The sequence below is a fragment of the Vulpes lagopus genome, chromosome X, assembly GCF_018345385.1.
Source record: "Vulpes lagopus strain Blue_001 chromosome X, ASM1834538v1, whole genome shotgun sequence".
Taxonomy (NCBI): domain Eukaryota; kingdom Metazoa; phylum Chordata; class Mammalia; order Carnivora; family Canidae; genus Vulpes; species Vulpes lagopus.
Genome location: NC_054848.1, coordinates 98,537,928 through 98,557,967, shown reverse-complemented (window position 1 = coordinate 98,557,967; position 20,040 = coordinate 98,537,928).

Below are 20,040 nucleotides of genomic sequence, written 5' to 3'. Positions count from 1 at the left end.
CTGGATAGAGTATTCTTGGCTGTCCTAAAATCCTCATTTAGGACCCTGAATATAGGGCAGCCTGTGTGGCTCAGCGGTTTAGCGCCACCTTCAGCACAGGGTGTGATCTGGGAGACCTGGGATCAAGTCCCAAGTCAGGCTCCCTACATGTAGCCTGCTTCTCCCTCTCCCTTTCTCTCTCTCTCTCTCTCTCTCTCTCTCTCTCTCTCTCTGTCCCTCATGAATAAATAAATAAAATCTTAAAAAGAAAAGGACCCTGACTATATCCAGCCCTTTCTGGCCTGCCAGGTCTCTGTGGAGAGGTCTGTGATTAATCTAATACTTCTCCCCCTATAAGTTAGGCATCTCTTTTCACTTGTTGCTTTAAGAATTTTCTTAATCTTTGGAATTTGCAAGTTTCACTATTAAATGTCAAGGTGTTGAACAGTTTTTATTGATTTTAGAGGGGGACCTCTCTGTCTCCTAAATCTGAATGCTTGTTTACCTTTCCAAATTGGGGAAGGTCTCAGCTATGATTTGTTCAAATATGCTTTCTGTTCCTCTGCCCCTCTTAGTGGCATCTGGAACCCCATTTAAATGTCGTTTTTTCCTTCTGAGGCTGTCATTTATTTCCCTTAACCTTTCCTCATCGTCTTTTAATTGTTTTTCTCTTTTTTCCTCAGCTTCCTTCCTTGCCATCAACCTGTCTTCTATGTCACTCACTCTTCCACCTCATTAACCCTCGTCTTTAGGACCTCCAGTTTGGATTGCATCCCATTTAGTTGATTTTTAATTTAGGCCTGATTTGATCTAAATTCTGTAGTCATAAAAAAATAAAAAAAAAATAAATAAATTCTGTAGTCATGAAGTCTCTTGAATCCTTTATGCTTTTTTCCAGAGCCACCAGTAGCTTTATAGTTGTGCTTCTGAATTGGCTTTCTGACATTGAATTGTAATCCAAGTTTTGTAACTCTGTGGGAGAGAGGACTGTTTCTGATTCTTTCTTTTCTGTTTAGTTCCTCTTTCTAGTCATTCTGCTCAGTGTAGAGTGGCTAAAAACGAGTTGTACTGGAAAAAGGAAGAAAAAACAACAACAACACGGAGAGGTATCCTCTGGTTCTATACACTGTAAATCTCTCCACTTCCCCTGGAGCTTTCCAGAGCTGCTCGGCCCAATACTTGCTCTTACCCTTTCTAGCTGGTCTTCTGGGGAAGGGCCTGCTGTGCTGATTCTCAGGTGTATACACCTTGAGGAGGTGCCCCACCCCCTGCCAGGTGCAGGGTTCAGTGGGAGCTGTTTATCCTGTGAGGCCACAGTTCCTTGGCGGCCCTGCTCTGTTACAGGCGCAGGAGGACACCAGGAGGAACAATAACACCGGCAGCGGCCAGGTCTCCAAATCTGGAGTCAGGTCATGCAGTAACTACAGCAGTCTCCCAGTCCACACTGGCCCGGATGCTCCCAGGGTTGGGGGGGGGGGGGCGCTGATCTGCATAGCTTGGGAGTGCCCAGCTGAAGGAGAGTCCTCACCGTCCTGTGTCCTTCCCACCTCCTCCTGACCCAGGGGGAGTGCAGGATCCTGGGATGTGTCCCCCGGCGCCCTGGTACCCGGGGCCTGCACTGCTGGAATTGTGCTCCCGGGCTGCTGCCCCCGAAGGCAGCAGGACAGGCCCCTCTTCCCGGAGCCCCTGCCTGACCGACCAGCTTCTCCTGATGCCCCACCAGGTGCGTGCTCCAGCTCTTTACCGAGCTCGGCCCACAATCTGTGGCACGCTTTCCCCCAGTTGCACTTCTTCTGTTAGTGACTCTGGGAGACTGGAGGCTCCATTGCCCCTCCTGCGGTTCTGCCCAACTTCCCTGCTCTGTGCCTTTCCGTCTGGGAAGATTCCGGTGCAGATTTTTATAGTTCCTGCTTTCCTGGGACTGGGCTTTCCTGTCCTGGAGGCTTTCACCACCTGGCCTTAGCCCAGCTCCTTGCATGGGCCCCTTTGCCAACTGGCTTGTTTTTAATTTTTTTTCTGGCTTCTTAGCTTGTTAGAAGCACAAACTCTTCACTGTAGCATTCCAGCTGTTCTCTCTTTTAAATCTCAGGTAGAATTCATAGGTTTTCAGGATGATTTGATAGTTATTTAGGTAAGTTGGTGAGGACAGAGTGACAGGGACCCTACTCCTCCACCATCTTGCCCGCCTCCTAGTCAATGTGTTTTAACTTACTACTTTCTTTTCCACTTCAGGAACCTACATTGGATGTTATAGTCCAGCAAACCAGGTGCTGTGCTGTATCTTGCCCTTGAGTGGTCTTGCTTTTATATTTTGCAGGTTTATAGCCCTCTTTTTGAAAGCAGATATGTATGCACAAAATAATAGCTTCAAAGATGACAATGTTTTGTTGAGATTTCATGAGCATAGATCCTTTTTATTCAATATATTCCCAGGGTGACAAATTACTTCAGGCACATTATGTTCATTATGGACACAGTTTAAGGAAATATGACAATAATCAGATATGATATATTACACAATCAAGTATCACCTTGAGATATCTAAAGAGACACATTTTTAAAAAAATTAACAGTTGAGAGAGAAAAAACACAAATGACTCAATTTGAGAATGATATTTCAGAGAAAATGAAGTTATAGAAAAAATCAAAAAGTAAAAACAATTTTCTTTTCCTAAGTAAGAAAAATTTGTAAGGTTAATGTATGTGTATGTATGTGTTTGCATATGTGTGTTTGAAGGTGTTGGCAGTGGTGAGCTGTAGTGAGCCTTAGTAATTGGATTCTAGCATTTTAAACTACCTTTAAGGAAGAAAAGGGAAGATTAAAAATAATTTACATAAAAATTAAAGTAGCATCATTATAAAAATATCTTTGCCCAGTGTATAATAAAAGCCATGTAAATTTGGTCTAAAACAATGTTTTATGTAGGCAGGGAAAATATATAATTATGTAGAGTATTTACTGCTGATATTTCCAGTATTACTATTATATTCTATGATTATACCAAGCAAAATGTAACTGATTAAGAAGTTGATACTAATGCCTGGAAATAGGGAATCACTATTAGCTCACTCATAAAGTAGGGTTCCATTTGCTGTTCTATCATTAACCAATAATCATTAGTTAGCTTAATTAACTCTCTGTACTTAGTTGAAAAAACCTGTCACTCAGGGAATATATTGAATAAAAAGAATCCATGCTCATGAAATCTCTACAAAACATTGAGATATGAAGCCTTGAAGCTATTATTTTGTGCATACTTGTGTGTTTTCAAAAAGAAGACTATAAACTCACAAAATATAGAAGCAAGAAGACCACTCAAGGGCTTATGTGATTATGTCGGTGAGATGCTAAATACCTGAAGCAAGACCATGACACTGAAGTAGTGGATCTGAGAGTCATTTTTCTTCTCTTTTGTTTTCTTTTTGTTTTTCGGGTTTTATTGAAGTTCGATTAGCCAACATATAACACCCAGTGCTCATCTCATCAAGTGCCCTCCTCGGTGCCCATCACCCACTTACCCAAACCCCCCACCCACCTCCCCTTCTGCAACCCTTTGTTCATTTCCAAGAGTTAGGAGTCTCTCATGGTTTCTCTCCATCTCTAACTTTTCCCCACTCATTTCCACTTCTTTCCCTTATAATCCCTTTCACTGTTTTTTATATTCCATGTATGAGTGAAAGCATATGATGATTGTACTCCAATTGACTTACTTCACTCAGCGTAATACCGTCCACGTTTATCCACATGGAAGCAAATGGTGGGCATTTTTCCTTTCTAATGTCTGAGTAATATTCCATTGTATATATATATATATATATATATATATATATATATATATACCACATCTTCTTTATCCATTCATCTGCTAAAGGACATTGAGGCTCCTTCCACAGTTTGGCTATTGTGGACATTGCTGCTATAAACAATGGGGTGCAAGGATCCTGGAATTTCAATACATCTGTATCTTTGAGACAAATTCCCAGTAGTGCAATTGCTGGGTCATAGGGTAGCTCTATTTTTAACTCATGGGGAATCTCCACACTGTATTCCAGAGTGGTTGCAGCACTTTGCACTCCCACCAACAGTGCAAGAGGGTTCCCTTTTCTCCACATCCTCTCCAACATTTATTGTTTCCTGTTTGTTAATTTTCGCCATTCTCACTGGTATGAGGTGGTATTTCATTGTGGTTTTGATTTGTATTTCCATGATGGCATGTGATGCACAGCATTTTCTCATGTGCTTGTTGGCCATATGTATGTCTTCTTTGGTGAAATGTCAATTTATGTTATCTACCCATTTTGTGACTGGATTGTTTCTTGGGTGTTGGATTTAATAAGATCTTTATAGATCTTGGATAGTAGCCTATTATCTGATATGACATTTGTAAAATATTCTCCTATTCTGTAGGTTGTCTTTTTTAATACTTTATTTACTTATTCATGATAAACAGAGAGAGAGAGGGGCAGAGACACAGGCAGAGGGAGAAGCAGGCTCTCCACAAGGAGCCTGATGTGGGAATCCATCCCAAATCCCAGAATCATGCCATGAGATGAAAGGAAACACACAACCACTGAGCCACCCAGGCATCCCCTGTAGGTAGTCTTTCAGTTTTGTTGAATGCTTCTTTGGCTGTGAAGAAGCTTTTTACCCTGATTAGGTTCCAATAGTTCATTTTTGCTTTTGTTTCCCTTGCTTTCATAGATGTATCGTGAAGAAGTTACTGTGGCCAAGTTTTAAAAGGGTGCAGCCTGTGTTCTACTCTAGGATTTTGAAGAACTCTTGTCTCACATTTAGATCTTTCATCCATTTTGAGTTTATCTTTGTGTCTGGTTTAAGAGAATGGTCTAGATTTATTCTTCTGTACATGACTGTCCAATTTTGCCAACATAATTTATTGTCCTTTTTACAGTGGATAGTCTTTCCTGCTTTGTCGAATATTAGTTGACTATAGAGTTGGGGGTCCATTTCTGGGTTCTCTATCCTGTTCCATTGATCTATGTGTACATTTTTGTGCCAGTACCACACTGTCTTGATGACCACATCTTTGTAGTACAACCTGAAATCTGGCATTGTGATGCCCCCAGCTATGGTTTTCTTTTTTAATATTCCCCTGGCTATTCGGGGTCTTTTCTGATTCTGTGCAAATCTTATTTGTTCCATCTCTCTGAAGAAAGTCCATGGTAATTTGATATGGATTGCATTGAATGTGTCAATTGCCCTGGGTAGCATAGACATTTTCACGATAATAATTCTTCCAATCCATGAGCATGGAATACTTTCCCATCTCCTTGTGTCTTCCTCAATTACTTTCAGACGTGTATCATAGTTTTTAGGGTATAGATCATTTACCTCTTTGGTTAGGATTATTCCTAGATATCTTATGCATTTGGGTGCAATTGTAAATGGGATTGATATCTTAATTTGTCTTTCTTCAGGCTCACTGTTAGTGTATAAAAATGCCACTGATTTCGGGGAATTGATTTTGTATCCTACCAAATTGTTGAATTGCTATATGAATTCTAGCAATTTGGGTTGGAGTTTTTGGGTTTTCTATGTACAGTATCATGTCATCTTCGAAGGAGAGTTTCACTTGTACTTTGCCACTTTCAATGCTTTTTATTTCTTTTTGTTGTCTGATTGCTGAGGCTACGATTTCTAGTACTATGTTGAATAGCAGTGGTGGCAGTGGACATCCCTGTCATGTTCCTGAACTTAGGGGAAAGCCTTTCAGTGTTTCCCCATTGAGAATGATATTTGTTGGGACGCCTCGGTGGCTCAGCGGTTGAGTGTCTGCCTTTGGCTTAGGGCGTGATTCAGGGGTCCTGGGATAGAGTCCCACATCGGGCTCCCTGCGCGGAGCCTGCTTCTCCCTCTGCCTGTGTCTCTGCCTCTCTCTCTCTATCTCTCTCTCAATATATATCAATATATATATATATATATATATATATATATACCACATCTTCTTTATCCATTCATCTGCTAAAGGACATTGAGGCTCCTTCCACAGTTTGGCTATTGTGGACATTGCTGCTATAAACAATGGGGTGCAAGGATCCTGGAATTTCAATACATCTGTATCTTTGAGACAAATTCCCAGTAGTGCAATTGCTGGGTCATAGGGTAGCTCTATTTTTAACTCATGGGGAATCTCCACACTGTATTCCAGAGTGGTTGCAGCACTTTGCACTCCCACCAACAGTGCAAGAGGGTTCCCTTTTCTCCACATCCTCTCCAACATTTATTGTTTCCTGTTTGTTAATTTTCGCCATTCTCACTGGTATGAGGTGGTATTTCATTGTGGTTTTGATTTGTATTTCCATGATGGCATGTGATGCACAGCATTTTCTCATGTGCTTGTTGGCCATATGTATGTCTTCTTTGGTGAAATGTCAATTTATGTTATCTACCCATTTTGTGACTGGATTGTTTCTTGGGTGTTGGATTTAATAAGATCTTTATAGATCTTGGATAGTAGCCTATTATCTGATATGACATTTGTAAAATATTCTCCTATTCTGTAGGTTGTCTTTTTTAATACTTTATTTACTTATTCATGATAAACAGAGAGAGAGAGGGGCAGAGACACAGGCAGAGGGAGAAGCAGGCTCTCCACAAGGAGCCTGATGTGGGAATCCATCCCAAATCCCAGAATCATGCCATGAGATGAAAGGAAACACACAACCACTGAGCCACCCAGGCATCCCCTGTAGGTAGTCTTTCAGTTTTGTTGAATGCTTCTTTGGCTGTGAAGAAGCTTTTTACCCTGATTAGGTTCCAATAGTTCATTTTTGCTTTTGTTTCCCTTGCTTTCATAGATGTATCGTGAAGAAGTTACTGTGGCCAAGTTTTAAAAGGGTGCAGCCTGTGTTCTACTCTAGGATTTTGAAGAACTCTTGTCTCACATTTAGATCTTTCATCCATTTTGAGTTTATCTTTGTGTCTGGTTTAAGAGAATGGTCTAGATTTATTCTTCTGTACATGACTGTCCAATTTTGCCAACATAATTTATTGTCCTTTTTACAGTGGATAGTCTTTCCTGCTTTGTCGAATATTAGTTGACTATAGAGTTGGGGGTCCATTTCTGGGTTCTCTATCCTGTTCCATTGATCTATGTGTACATTTTTGTGCCAGTACCACACTGTCTTGATGACCACATCTTTGTAGTACAACCTGAAATCTGGCATTGTGATGCCCCCAGCTATGGTTTTCTTTTTTAATATTCCCCTGGCTATTCGGGGTCTTTTCTGATTCTGTGCAAATCTTATTTGTTCCATCTCTCTGAAGAAAGTCCATGGTAATTTGATATGGATTGCATTGAATGTGTCAATTGCCCTGGGTAGCATAGACATTTTCACGATAATAATTCTTCCAATCCATGAGCATGGAATACTTTCCCATCTCCTTGTGTCTTCCTCAATTACTTTCAGACGTGTATCATAGTTTTTAGGGTATAGATCATTTACCTCTTTGGTTAGGATTATTCCTAGATATCTTATGCATTTGGGTGCAATTGTAAATGGGATTGATATCTTAATTTGTCTTTCTTCAGGCTCACTGTTAGTGTATAAAAATGCCACTGATTTCGGGGAATTGATTTTGTATCCTACCAAATTGTTGAATTGCTATATGAATTCTAGCAATTTGGGTTGGAGTTTTTGGGTTTTCTATGTACAGTATCATGTCATCTTCGAAGGAGAGTTTCACTTGTACTTTGCCACTTTCAATGCTTTTTATTTCTTTTTGTTGTCTGATTGCTGAGGCTACGATTTCTAGTACTATGTTGAATAGCAGTGGTGGCAGTGGACATCCCTGTCATGTTCCTGAACTTAGGGGAAAGCCTTTCAGTGTTTCCCCATTGAGAATGATATTTGTTGGGACGCCTCGGTGGCTCAGCGGTTGAGTGTCTGCCTTTGGCTTAGGGCGTGATTCAGGGGTCCTGGGATAGAGTCCCACATCGGGCTCCCTGCGCGGAGCCTGCTTCTCCCTCTGCCTGTGTCTCTGCCTCTCTCTCTCTATCTCTCTCTCAATATATATCAATATATATATATATATATATATATATATATATGATAGATAGATAGATAGATAGATAGATAGATATAGCAACCCTTATTAAAAATAGGAAAAGACTCAAAAAATTTTTTTGAAAAGACTCAAATTAATAAAATCATGAATGAAAGAGGAAAGATCACCACCAATACCAAGGAAATACATTTGATTTTATAAATGTACTCCGAGCAGCTATACATGATATACATGATATATATATATATATATATATTTAATAATAAATTTATTTTTTATTGATGTTCAATTTGCCAACATACAGAATAACACCAGTGCTCATCCCGTCAATGCTCCCCAGAGTGTGCATCACCCATTCACCCCCGCCTCTGCCCTCCTCCTGTCCACCACCCCTAGTTCATTTCCCAGAGCTAGGCGTCTTCATGTTCTGTCTACCTTTCTGATATTTCCCACCCATTTCTTCTCCCTTCCGTTCTATTCCCCTTCACAATCATTTATATTCCCCAAATAAATGAGACCATATAATGTTTGCCGTTCTCCGACTGCCTTCTTTCACAGCATAATAACCTCCAGTTCCATCCACATTGAAGCAAATAGTGGGTACCTGTCATTTCTAATGGCTGAGTAATATTCCATTGTATACATAAACCACATCTTCTTTATCCAGTCATCTTTCAGTGGACACCACGGCTCCTTCCACAGTTTGGCTACTGTGGACATTGCTGCTAGAAACATCGGGGTACAGGTGTCCCGGTGTTTCATTGCATCTGAATCTTTGGGGTAAATCCCCAACAGTGCAATTGCTGAGTGGTAGGGCAGGTCTATTTTTAACTCTTTGAGGAACCTCCAAGCAATTTTCCAGAGTGGCTACACCATTTCACATTCCCACCAACAGTGAAAGAGGGTTCCCTTTTCTCCGCATCCTCTCCAACATTTGTGGTTTCATGCCTTGTTAATTTTCCCCATTTTCACAGGTGTGAGGTGGTATCGCATTGTAGTTTTCATTTGTATTTCCCTGATGGCAAGTGATGCAGAGCATTTTCTCATGCGCATGTTGGCCATGTCTATGTCTTCCTCTGTGAGATTTCTCTTCATGTCTTTTGCCCATTTCATGATTGGATTATTTGTTTCTTTAGTGTTGAGTTTAATAAGTTCTTTATAGATCTTGGAAACTAGCCCTTTATGTGATACGTCATTTGCAAATATCTTCTCTCATTATGTAGGTTGTCTTTTAGTTTTGTTGACTGTATCCTTTGCAGTACAAAAGCTTCTGATCTTGATGAAGTCCCAATAGTTCATTTTTGCTTTTGTTTCTTTGCCTTCGTGGATGTATCTTGCAAGAAGTTACTGTGGCCGAGTTCAAAAAGGGAGTTGCCTGTGTTCTCCTCTAGGATTTTGATGGAGTCTTGTCTCACATTTAGATCTTTCATCATTTTGAGTTTATCTTTGTGTATGGTGCAAGAGAGTGGAGTAGTTTCATTCTTCTGCACGTGGATGTCCAATTTTCCCAGCACCATTTATTGAAGACACTGTCTTTCTTCCAGGGGATAGTCTTTCTTCCTTTATCGAATATTAGTTGACCATAAAGTTGAGGGTCCACTTCTGGATTCTCTATTCTGTTCCATTGATCTATGTGTCTGTTTTTGTGCCAGTACCGCACTGCGTTGATGACCACAGCTTTGTAGTACAACCTGAAATCTGGCATTGTGATGCCCCCAGCTATGGTTTTCTTTTTGAAAATTCCCCTGGATATTCGGGGTCTTTTCTGATTCCACACAAATCTTAAAATAATTTCTTCTAACTCTCTGATGAAAGGACATGGTATTTTGATAGGGATTGCATTAAACTTGTAAATTGCGGAGGGAGGGGCAAGATGGAGGAGGAGTAGGGTCTCCAAGTCACTTGTCCTCAACAAATTACCTAGAAAACATTCAAATCATCCTGAAAATCTACGAATTCGGCCTGAGATTTCAAGAGAGACTAGCTGGAACGCTACAGTGAGAAGAGTTCTCGCTTCTATCGAGGTAGGAAGACGGGAAAAAAGAAATAAAGAAACAAAAGGCCTCCAAGGGGGAGGGGCCCCACGAGGAGCAGGGCTGAGGCCAGGGCGAGTGTCCCCAGGACAGGAGAGCCCCGTCCCGGAGGAGCAGGAGCTGCACCAACCTTCCCCGCGGAAAGGCCTCCCGGGGAATTGGAGCAGGATCCCCAGAAAGGCGGGGATGCCCTCGGGCTCCCTGGGACAGTAACAGAGGAACTGCGCCCCGGGAGATGCCCCGAGCTCCCTAAGGGCTGCAGCGCTCCGCGGGACCCGGAGCAGCTCAGAGGGGCTCGGGCAGCGCCTCCGAGGAGGGGATGCGGGGCTCCGGGAGCAGCTCAGCGGCGGCGGCTCGGGCGGAGGAAGAAGCTCCGCGGAGGGGGCGGCGCGGCTCCGGGAATAGCTCGGAGGGGCTCGGGCGGAGGAAGAAGCTCCGCGCGGAGGGGGCGGCGCGGCTCCGGGAGCAGCTCCAAGTGACTCGGACGGCGGCTCCGCGGAGGGGGCTGCACCGCCGGGAGCACGAATCCAACAGCGCAGGCCCCGGAGCACAGGGCGCCGGGACACAGCCCAGGATCTGGCTTCCCCCCGGGACAGGCAGAGGCTGGGAGGGCCCAGGACACTGAGGACGCTCCTGCCCCGAGCTGAGCAGATCAGCGGCCCGCCCGGGAGCCCCCAGGCCCTGCAGACGGAGAGCCCCGGAGCTACTGCGGGAGCTGACGCCAGGGTCCCAGAGCTGCCGCCCCGCCACTGTGGCTTCCCCCAGGGGGCCTCACGGGGTGAACAACCCCCACCGAGCCCTGCACCAGGCAGGGGCAGAGCAGCTCCCCCAAGTGCTAACACCTGAGAATCAGCACAGCAGGCCCCTCCCCCAGAAGACCAGCGACACGGACCAGTTCCAAGGGAAGTCAAGGGACTTAAAGTATACAGAATCGGAAGATACTCCCCCATGTTTTGTTTTTTTGTTTTGTTTTGTTTTGTTTTGTGCTTTTTTTTCTTTCTTTCTTCTTGATTTCGGATTGCTTCCCCCACCCCACCCCACCCCACCTTTTTTTTCTCCTTTCTTTCTTTTTCTTTCTCTTTTTCTTCTCTTTTTCACCTTTTTTTTCTTCTTTCTCTTTTTTCTTTTCTCTTTTCTTACCTTCTCTCTCTTTTTCGCCTTTTCCCAATACAACTTGTTTTTGGCCACTCTGCACTGAGCAAAATGACTAGAAGGAAAACCTCACCTCAAAAAAAAAAGAATCAGAAACAGCCCTCTCTCCCACAGAGTTACAAAATCTGGATTACAATTCAATGTCAGAAAGCCAATTCAGAAGCACTATTTTACAGCTACTGGTGGCTCTAGAAAAAACCATAAAGGACTCAAGAGACTTCATGACTGCAGAATTTAGATCCAATCAGGCAGAAATTAAAAATCAATTAAATGAGATACAATCCAAGCTAGAAGTCATAACGACGAGGCTTGACGAGGTGGAAGAACGAGTGAGTGACATAGAAGACAAGTTGATGGCAAAGAGGGAAACTGAGGAAAAAAGAGACAGGCAATTAAAAGACCATGAGGATAGATTAAGGGAAATAAATGACAGCCTGAGGAAGAAAAACCTACGTTTAATTGGGGTTCCCAAGGGCGCCGAAAGGGACAGAGGGCCAGAATATGTATTTGAACAAATCCTAGCTGAAAACTTTCCGAATCTGGGAAGGGAAACAGGCATTCAGATCCAGGAAATAGAGAGATCCCCCCCTAAAATCAACAAAACCCGATCAACACCTCGACATTTAATAGTGAAGCTTGCAAATTCCAAAGATAAGGAGAAGATCCTTAAAGCAGCAAGAGAAAAAAAGTCCCTGACTTTTATGGGGAGGAGTATTAGGGTAACAGCACAACTCTCCACAGAGACCTGGCTGGCCAGAAAGGGCTGGCAGGATATATTCAGGGTCCTAAATGAGAAGAACATGCAACCAAGAATACTCTATCCAGCAAGGCTCTCATTCAAAATGGAAGGAGAGATAGAGCTTCCAAGACAGGCAGGAACTGAAAGAATATGTAACCTCCAAACCAGCTCTGCAAGAAATTTTAAGGGGGACTCTTAAAATTCCCCTTTAAGAAGAAGTTCAGTGGAACAATCCACAAAAACAAGGACTGAATAGATATGATGACACTAAACTCATATCTATCAATAGTAACTCTGAACGTGAACGGGCTTAATGACCCCATCAAAAGGCGCAGGGTTTCAGACTGGATAAAAAAGCAGGACCCATCTATTTGCTGTCTACAAGAGACTCATTTTAGACAGAAGGACACCTACAACCTGAAAGTAAAAGGTTGGAGAACCATTTACCATTCAAATGGTCCTCAAAAGAAAGCAGGGGTTGCTATCCTTATATAAGATAAATTAAAATTTACCCCGAAGACTATAGTGAGAGATGAAGAGGGACATTATCTCATACTCAAAGGATCTATCCAACAAGAGGGCTTAACAATCCTCAATATATATGCCCCGAATGTGGGAGCTGCCAATATTTAAACCAATTAATAACCAAACTGAAGAAATACTTTGATAATAATACACTTATACTTGGTGACTTCAATCTAGCTCTTTCTATACTAGATAGGTCTTCTAAGCACAACATATCCAAAGAAACGAGAGCTTTAAATGATACACTGGACCAGATGGATTTCACAGATATCTACAGAACTTTACATCCAAACTCAACTGAATACACATTCTTCTCCAGTGCACATGGAACTTTCTCCAGAATAGACCACATACTGGGTCACAAATCGGGTCTGAACCGATACCAAAGATTGGGATAGTCCCCTGTATATTCTCAGACCATAATGCCTTGAAATTAAACTTAATCACAACAAGAAGTTTGGAAGGACCACAAACACATGGAGGTTAAGGACCATACTGCTAAAAGAAGAAAAGGTTAACCAGGAAATTAAGGAAGAATTGAGAAGATTCATGGAAACTAATGAGAATGAAGATACAACCGTTCAAAATCTTTGGGACGCAGCAAAAGCAGTGGTGAAGGGGAAATACATCGCAATACAAGCATCCATTCAAAAACTGGAAAGAACTCAGATTCAAAAGCTCACCTTACACATAAAGGAACTAGAGAAAAAGCAACAAATGGACCCCACCCCCAGCAGAAGAAGACAGTTAATTAAAATTCGAGCAGAACTAAATGATATCGAGACCAAAAGAACTGTGGAACAGATCAACAGAACCAGGAGTTGGTTCTTTGAAAGAATTAATAAGATAGATAAACCATTAGCCAACCTTATTAAAAAAAAGAGAGAGAAGACTCAAATTAATAAAATCATGAATGAGAAAGGAGAGATCACTACCAACACCAAGGAAGTACAAACGATTCTAAAAACATATTATGAACAGCTGTATGCCAATAAATTAGGAAATCTAGAAGAAATGGATGCATTCCTGGAAAGCCACAAACTACCAAAACTGGAGCAGGAAGAAATAGAAAACCTGAACAGGCCAATAAACAGGGAGGAAATTGAAGCAGTCATCAAAAACCTCCTGAGACACAAGAGTCCAGGGCCAGATGGCTTCCCAGGGGAATTCTATCAAACGTTTAAAGAAGAAATCATACCTATTCTACTAAAGCTGTTTGGAAAGATAGAAAGAGATGGAGTACTTCCAAATTCGTTCTATGAGGCCAGCATCACCTTAATTCGGAAACCAGACAAAGACCCCACCAAAAAGGAGAATTACAGACCAATATCCCTGATGAACATGGATGCAAAAATTCTCAACAAGATACTAGCCAATAGGATCCAACAACACATTAAGAAAATTATTCACCATGACCAAGTAGGATTAATCCCCGGGACACAAGGCAGGTTCAACACTCATAAAACAATCAATGTGATTCATCATATCAGCAAGAGAAAAACCAAGAACCATAGGATCCTCTCATTGGATGCAGAGAAAGCATTTGACAAAATACAGCATCCATTCCTGATCAAAACCCTTCAGAGTGTTGGGATAGAGGGAACTTTCCTCGACATCTTAAAAGCCATTTACGAAAAGCCCACAGCAAATATCATTCTCAATGGGGAAGCACTGGGAGCATTTCCCCTAAGATCAGGACCAAGACAGGGATGTCCACTCTCACCACTGCTGTTCAACATAGTTCTGGAAGTCCTAGCCTCAGCAATTAGGCAACAAAAAGACATTAAATGCATTCAAATTGGCAAAGAAGAAGTCAAACTCTCCCTCTTCGCCGATGACATGATACTCTACACAGAAAACCCAAAAGCCTCCACCCCAAGATTGCTAGAACTCATACAGCAATTTGGTAGCGTGGCAGGATACAAAATCAATGCCCAGAAATCAATGACATTTCTATACACTAACAATGAGACTGAAGAAAGAGAAATTAAGGAGTCAATCCCATTTACAATTGCACCCAAAAGCATAAGATACCGAGGAATAAACCTAACCAAAGAGGTGAAGGATCTATACCCTAAAAACTACAGAACACTTCTGAAAGAAATTGAGGAAGACACAAAGAGATGGAAGAATATTCCATGCTCATGGATTGGCAGAATTAATATTGTGAAAATGTCAATGTTACCCAGGGCAATTTACACGTTTAATGCAATCCCTATCAAAATACCATGGACTTTCTTCAGAGAGTTAGAACAAATTATTTTAAGATTTGTGTGGAATCAGAAAAGACCCTGAATAGCCAGGGGAATGTTAAAAAAGAAAACCGTAGCTGGGGGCATCACAATGCCAGATTTCAGGTTGTACTACAAAGCTGTGGTCATCAAGACAGTGTGGTACTGGCACAAAAACAGACACATAGATCAATGGAACAGAATAGAGAACCCAGAAGTGGACCCTGAAATGTATGGTCATCTAATATTCGATAAAGGAGGAAAGACTATCCATTGGAAGAAAGACAGTCTCTTCAATAAATGGTGTTGGGAAAATTGGACATCCACATGCAGAAGAATGAAACTGGACCACTCTCTTTCACCATACACAAAGATAAACTCAAAATGGATGAGAGATCTAAATGTGAGACAAGAGTCCATCAAAATCCTAGAGGAGAACACAGGCAACACCCTTTTTGAACTCGGCCACAGTAACTTCTTGCAAGATACATCCACAAAGGCAAAAGAAACAAAAGCAAAAATGAACTATTGGGACTTCATGAAGATAAGAAGCATTTGCACAGCAAAGGATACAGTCAACAAAACTAAAAGACAACCTACAGAATGGGAGAAGATATTTGCAAATGACATATCAGATAAAGGGCTAGTTTCCAAAATCTATAAAGAACTTATTAAACTCAACAGCAAAGAAACAAACAATCCAATCATGAAATGGGCAAAAGACATGAAGAGAAATCTCACAGAGGAAGACATGGACATGGCCAACATGCACATGAGAAAATGCTCTGCATCACTTGCCATCAGGGAAATACAAATCAAAACCACAATGAGATACCACCTCACACCAGTGAGAATGGGGAAAATTAACAAGGCAGGAAACAACAAATGTTGGAGAGGATGCGGAGAAAAGGGAACCCTCTTCCACTGTTGGTGGGATTGTGAACTGGTGCAGCCACTCTGGAAAACAGTGTGGAGGTTCCTGAAAGAGTTAAAAATAGACCTGCCCTACGACCCAGCAATTGCACTGTTGGGGATTTACCCCAAAGATTCAGATGCAATGAACCGTCGGGACACCTGCACCCCAATGTTTCTATCAGCAATGGCCACAATAGCCATACTGTGGAAGGAGCCTCGGTGTCCATCGAAAGATGAATGGATAAAGAAGATGTGGTTTATGTATACAATGGAATATTACTCAGCAATTAGAAGCGACAAATACCCACCATTTGCTTCAACGTGGATGGAACTGGAGGTTATTATGCTGAGTGAAATAAGTCAATCGGAGAAGGACAAGCAGTGTATGTTCTCATTCATTTGGGGAATATAAATAATAGTGAAAGGGAATATAAAGGAATGGAGAAGAAATGTTGGGAAATATCAGGAAGGGAGACAGAACATAGACTCCTAACTCGGGGAAACGAACTAGGGGTGGTGGAAGGGGGGAGGAGGGCGGGTGTTGGAGGGGAATGGGTGACAGGCACTGAGGTGGACACTTGACGGGATGAGCACTGGGTGTTTTTCTGTATGTTGGTAATTTGAACACCAATAAAAATTAATTAAATAAAATAAAATAAACTTGTAAATTGCCCTGGATAACATTGATATTGTCACAATATTAATTCTGCCAATCCATGAGCATGGAATATTTTTCCATCTCTTTGTGTCTTCCTCAATTTCTTTCAGAATCGTTCTATAGTTTTTAGGGTATAGATCCTTTACATCTTTGGTTAGGCTTATTCCTAAGTATCTTATGCTTTTGGGTGCAATTGTAAATGGTATTGACTCCTTAATTTCTCTTTCTTCAGTGTCATTATTAGTGTATAGAAATGCCACTGACTTCTGGGCATTGATTTTTTATCCTGCCAGACTGCCAAATTGCTGTATGAGTTCTAGCAATCTTGGGGTGGAGGCTTTTGGGTTTTCTATGTAGAGTATCATGTCACGGCGAAGAGGAAGAGTTTGACATCTTTGCCAATTTGAATGCCTTTTATTTCTTTTTGTTGTGTGATGCTGAGGCTAGTACTTCCAGTACTATGTTGAATAGCAGTGGTAAGAGTGGGCATCCCTGTCTTGGTCCTGATCTTAGGGGAAAGGCTCCCAGTGCTTCCCCATTGAGAATGATATTTGCTGGGGGCTTTTCGTAGATGGCTTTTAAGATGTTGAGGAATGTTCCCTCTATCCCAACACTCTGAAGAGTTTTGATAAGGAATGGATGCTGTGTTTTGTCAAATGCTTTCTCTGCATCTAATGAGAGCATCATATGGTTCTTGGTTTTTCTCTTGCTGATATGATGAATCACATTGATTGTTTTATGAGTGTTGAACCAGCCTTGTGTCCCGGGAATAAATCCTACTTGGTCATGGTGAATAATCTTCTTAATGTATTGTTGGATCCTATTGGCTAGTATCTTGTTGAGAATTTTTGCATCCATGTTCATGAGGGATATTGGTCTATAATTCTCCTTTTTGGTGGGGTTTCTCTTTGCTTTTGGAATTAAGGTGATGCTGGCCTCATAGAACAAATGTGGAAGTATACCATCTGTTTCTATCTTTCCAAAGAACTTTAGTAGAATAGGTTTGGTTTCTTCTCTAAACGTTTGATAGAATTTCCCAGGGAAGCCATCTGGCCCTGAACTTTTGTGTCGTGGGAGGTTTTTGATGACTGCTTCAATTTCCTCCCTGGTTATTGGCCTGTTCAGGTTTTCTATTTCTTCCTGCTCTAGTTTTGGAAGTTAGTGGCTTTCCAGAAATGCGTCCATTTCTTCTACATTACCTAATTTATTGGCGTATAGCTGTTCATAATATGTTTTTTAAATTTTTTGTATTTCCCTGGTGTTGATAGTGATCTCTCCTTTCTCATTCATGATTTTATTAATTCGAGTCTTCTCTCTCTTCTTTTTAATAAGGTTGGCTTATGGTTTATCCATCTTATTAATCCTTTCAAAGAACCAACTCCTGGTTCTGTTGATCTGTTCCACAGTTCTTCTGGTCTCAATTTCGTTGAGTTCTGCTCGAATCTTTAGTAACTCTCTTCTTCTGCTGGGAATAGGATCTATTTGGTGTTTTTTTCTGTAGCTCCTTTTGGTGTAAGGTCAGCCTTTGTATGTGAGTTCTTTCCAGTATTTGGATGGCTGCTTGTATTGCGAAGTATTTCCTCCTCAGGACTGCTTTTGCTGTATCCCAAATATTTTGAATGGTTGTATCATCATTCTCATTAGTTTCCATGAATCTTTTTAACTCTTCCTTAATATCCTGCTTGACCCTTTCATCTTTTAGCAGGATGGTCCTTAACCTCCATGTCTTTGAAGTCCTTCCAAACTTCTTGTTCTGATTTAGTTCTAATTTCAAGGCATTACTGTCTGAGAATATGCAGGGGACCATCCGAATCTTTTGGTATCAGTTAAGACCTCATTTGTGACCCAGTATGTGGTCTATTTTGGGGAAAGATCCATGTTCACTTAAAGAATGTGTACTAAGTTGAGTTTGGATGTAGAGTTCTGTAGAAATCTGTGAAATCCATCTGGTCCAGTGTATCATTTAAAGCTCTCGTTTCTTTGGAGATGTTGTGTTTTGAAGACCTATCGAGGGTAGAAAGAGCTAGATTCAAGTCACCAAGTATAAGTGTATTATTATCTAACTATGTCTTAATTTTGGTTGTTAATTGATATATTTGGCCGCACCCTCTTTCGGGGCATATATATTGATGATTGTTAAGTCCTCTTGTTGGATAGATCCTTTAAGTATGATATAGTGTCCTTCTTCATCTCTCACTACAGTCTTCAGAGTAAATTTTAGTTTATCTGATATAAGGATGGCTACACCTGCTTTCTTTTGAGGACCATTTGAATGGTAAATGGTCCTTCAACCTTTTATTTTCAGGCTGTAGGTGTCCTTCTGTCTAAAATGAGTCTCTTGTAGACAGCAAATAGATGGGTCCTGCTTTTTTATCCAGTCTGACACCCTGAGCCTTTTGATGGGGTAATTAAGCCCATTCATGTTCAGAGTTACTATTGAAATATATGAGTTTATTATCATCATAATATCTATTCAGTCTCTGTTTTTGTTGATTGTTCCATTGGACTTCTTCTTCAAGGGGAATTTTGAGAGTCCCCCTTAAAATTTCTTGTAGAGCTGGTTTAATGTTCACATATTCTTTCAGTTCCTGCCTGTCTTGGAAGCTCTTTATCTCTCCTTCCATTTTGAATGAGAGCCATGCTGGATAAAGTATTCTTGGTTGCATGTTCTTCTCATTTAGGACCCTGAATATATCCTGCCAGCCTTTTCTGGCCTGCCAGGTCTCTATGGAGAGGTCTGCTGTTACCCTAATACTCCTCCCCATAAAAGTCAGGGATTTCTTGTCTCTTGCTGCTTTAAGGATCTTCTCTTTATCTTTGGCATTTGCAAGCTTCACTATTAAATGTCGAGGTTTTGAACGGTTTTTCTTCGTTTTAGGGGGCGATCTCTCTGTTTTCTGGATCTGAATGCCTGTTTCCCTTCCCAGACTAGGAAACTTTTCACCTAGGATTTGTTCAAATACATATTCTGGCCCTATGGCCCTTTTGGCGCCCTCGGGAACCCCAATTAAACATAGGTTTTTCTTCCTCAGGCTGTCGTTTATTTCCCTTAATCTGTCTTCATGGTCTTTTAATTGTCTGTCTCTTTTTTCCTCAGTTTCCCCCTTTTCCATCAGCTTGTCTTTTATGTCACTCACTCGTTCTTCCACCTCGTTAACCCTGGTCGTTAGGACTTCTAGTTTGGATTGCATCTCATTTAATTGATTTTTAATTTCTGCCTGATTGGATCTAAATTCTGCAGTCATGAGGTCTCTTGAGTGCTTTATGCTTTTTTCTAGAGCCACCAGTAGCTTTATAATAGTGCTTCTGAATTGGCTTTCTGACATGGAATTGTAATCCAGATTTTGTAACTCTGTGGGAGAGAGGACTGTTTCTGATTCTTTCTTTTGAGGTGAGTTTCCTTTTGACTAGGAAACTTATAGTCATTTTGCTCTGTGCAGAGTGGCCAAAGACAAGTTGTATTCGGAAAAGGTGAGAAAGAGAGGGGAGAAAGAAGGAAAGAAAAGAAAAAAAAGAAAAAAGGAAGAGAGAAAGAAAAAAATAGATGAAAAAGAGAAAGAGAAAGAAAGAAAGGGGAAAAGGTTGGGGGAAGCAAACAGAAATCAGAATGAAAAAAAAAAAAACAGTGGAGTATCCTCTGATTCTGTATACTGTAAGTCCCTTGACTTCCCCTGGAACTTTCCAGTGCTGCTTGGTCAATAATTTGTTTTTCCCGTGTCCCTCTAGCTGGTCTCCTTTGGGAGGAGCCTGTTGTGCTGATTTTCAGGGGTTAGCATTTCGGG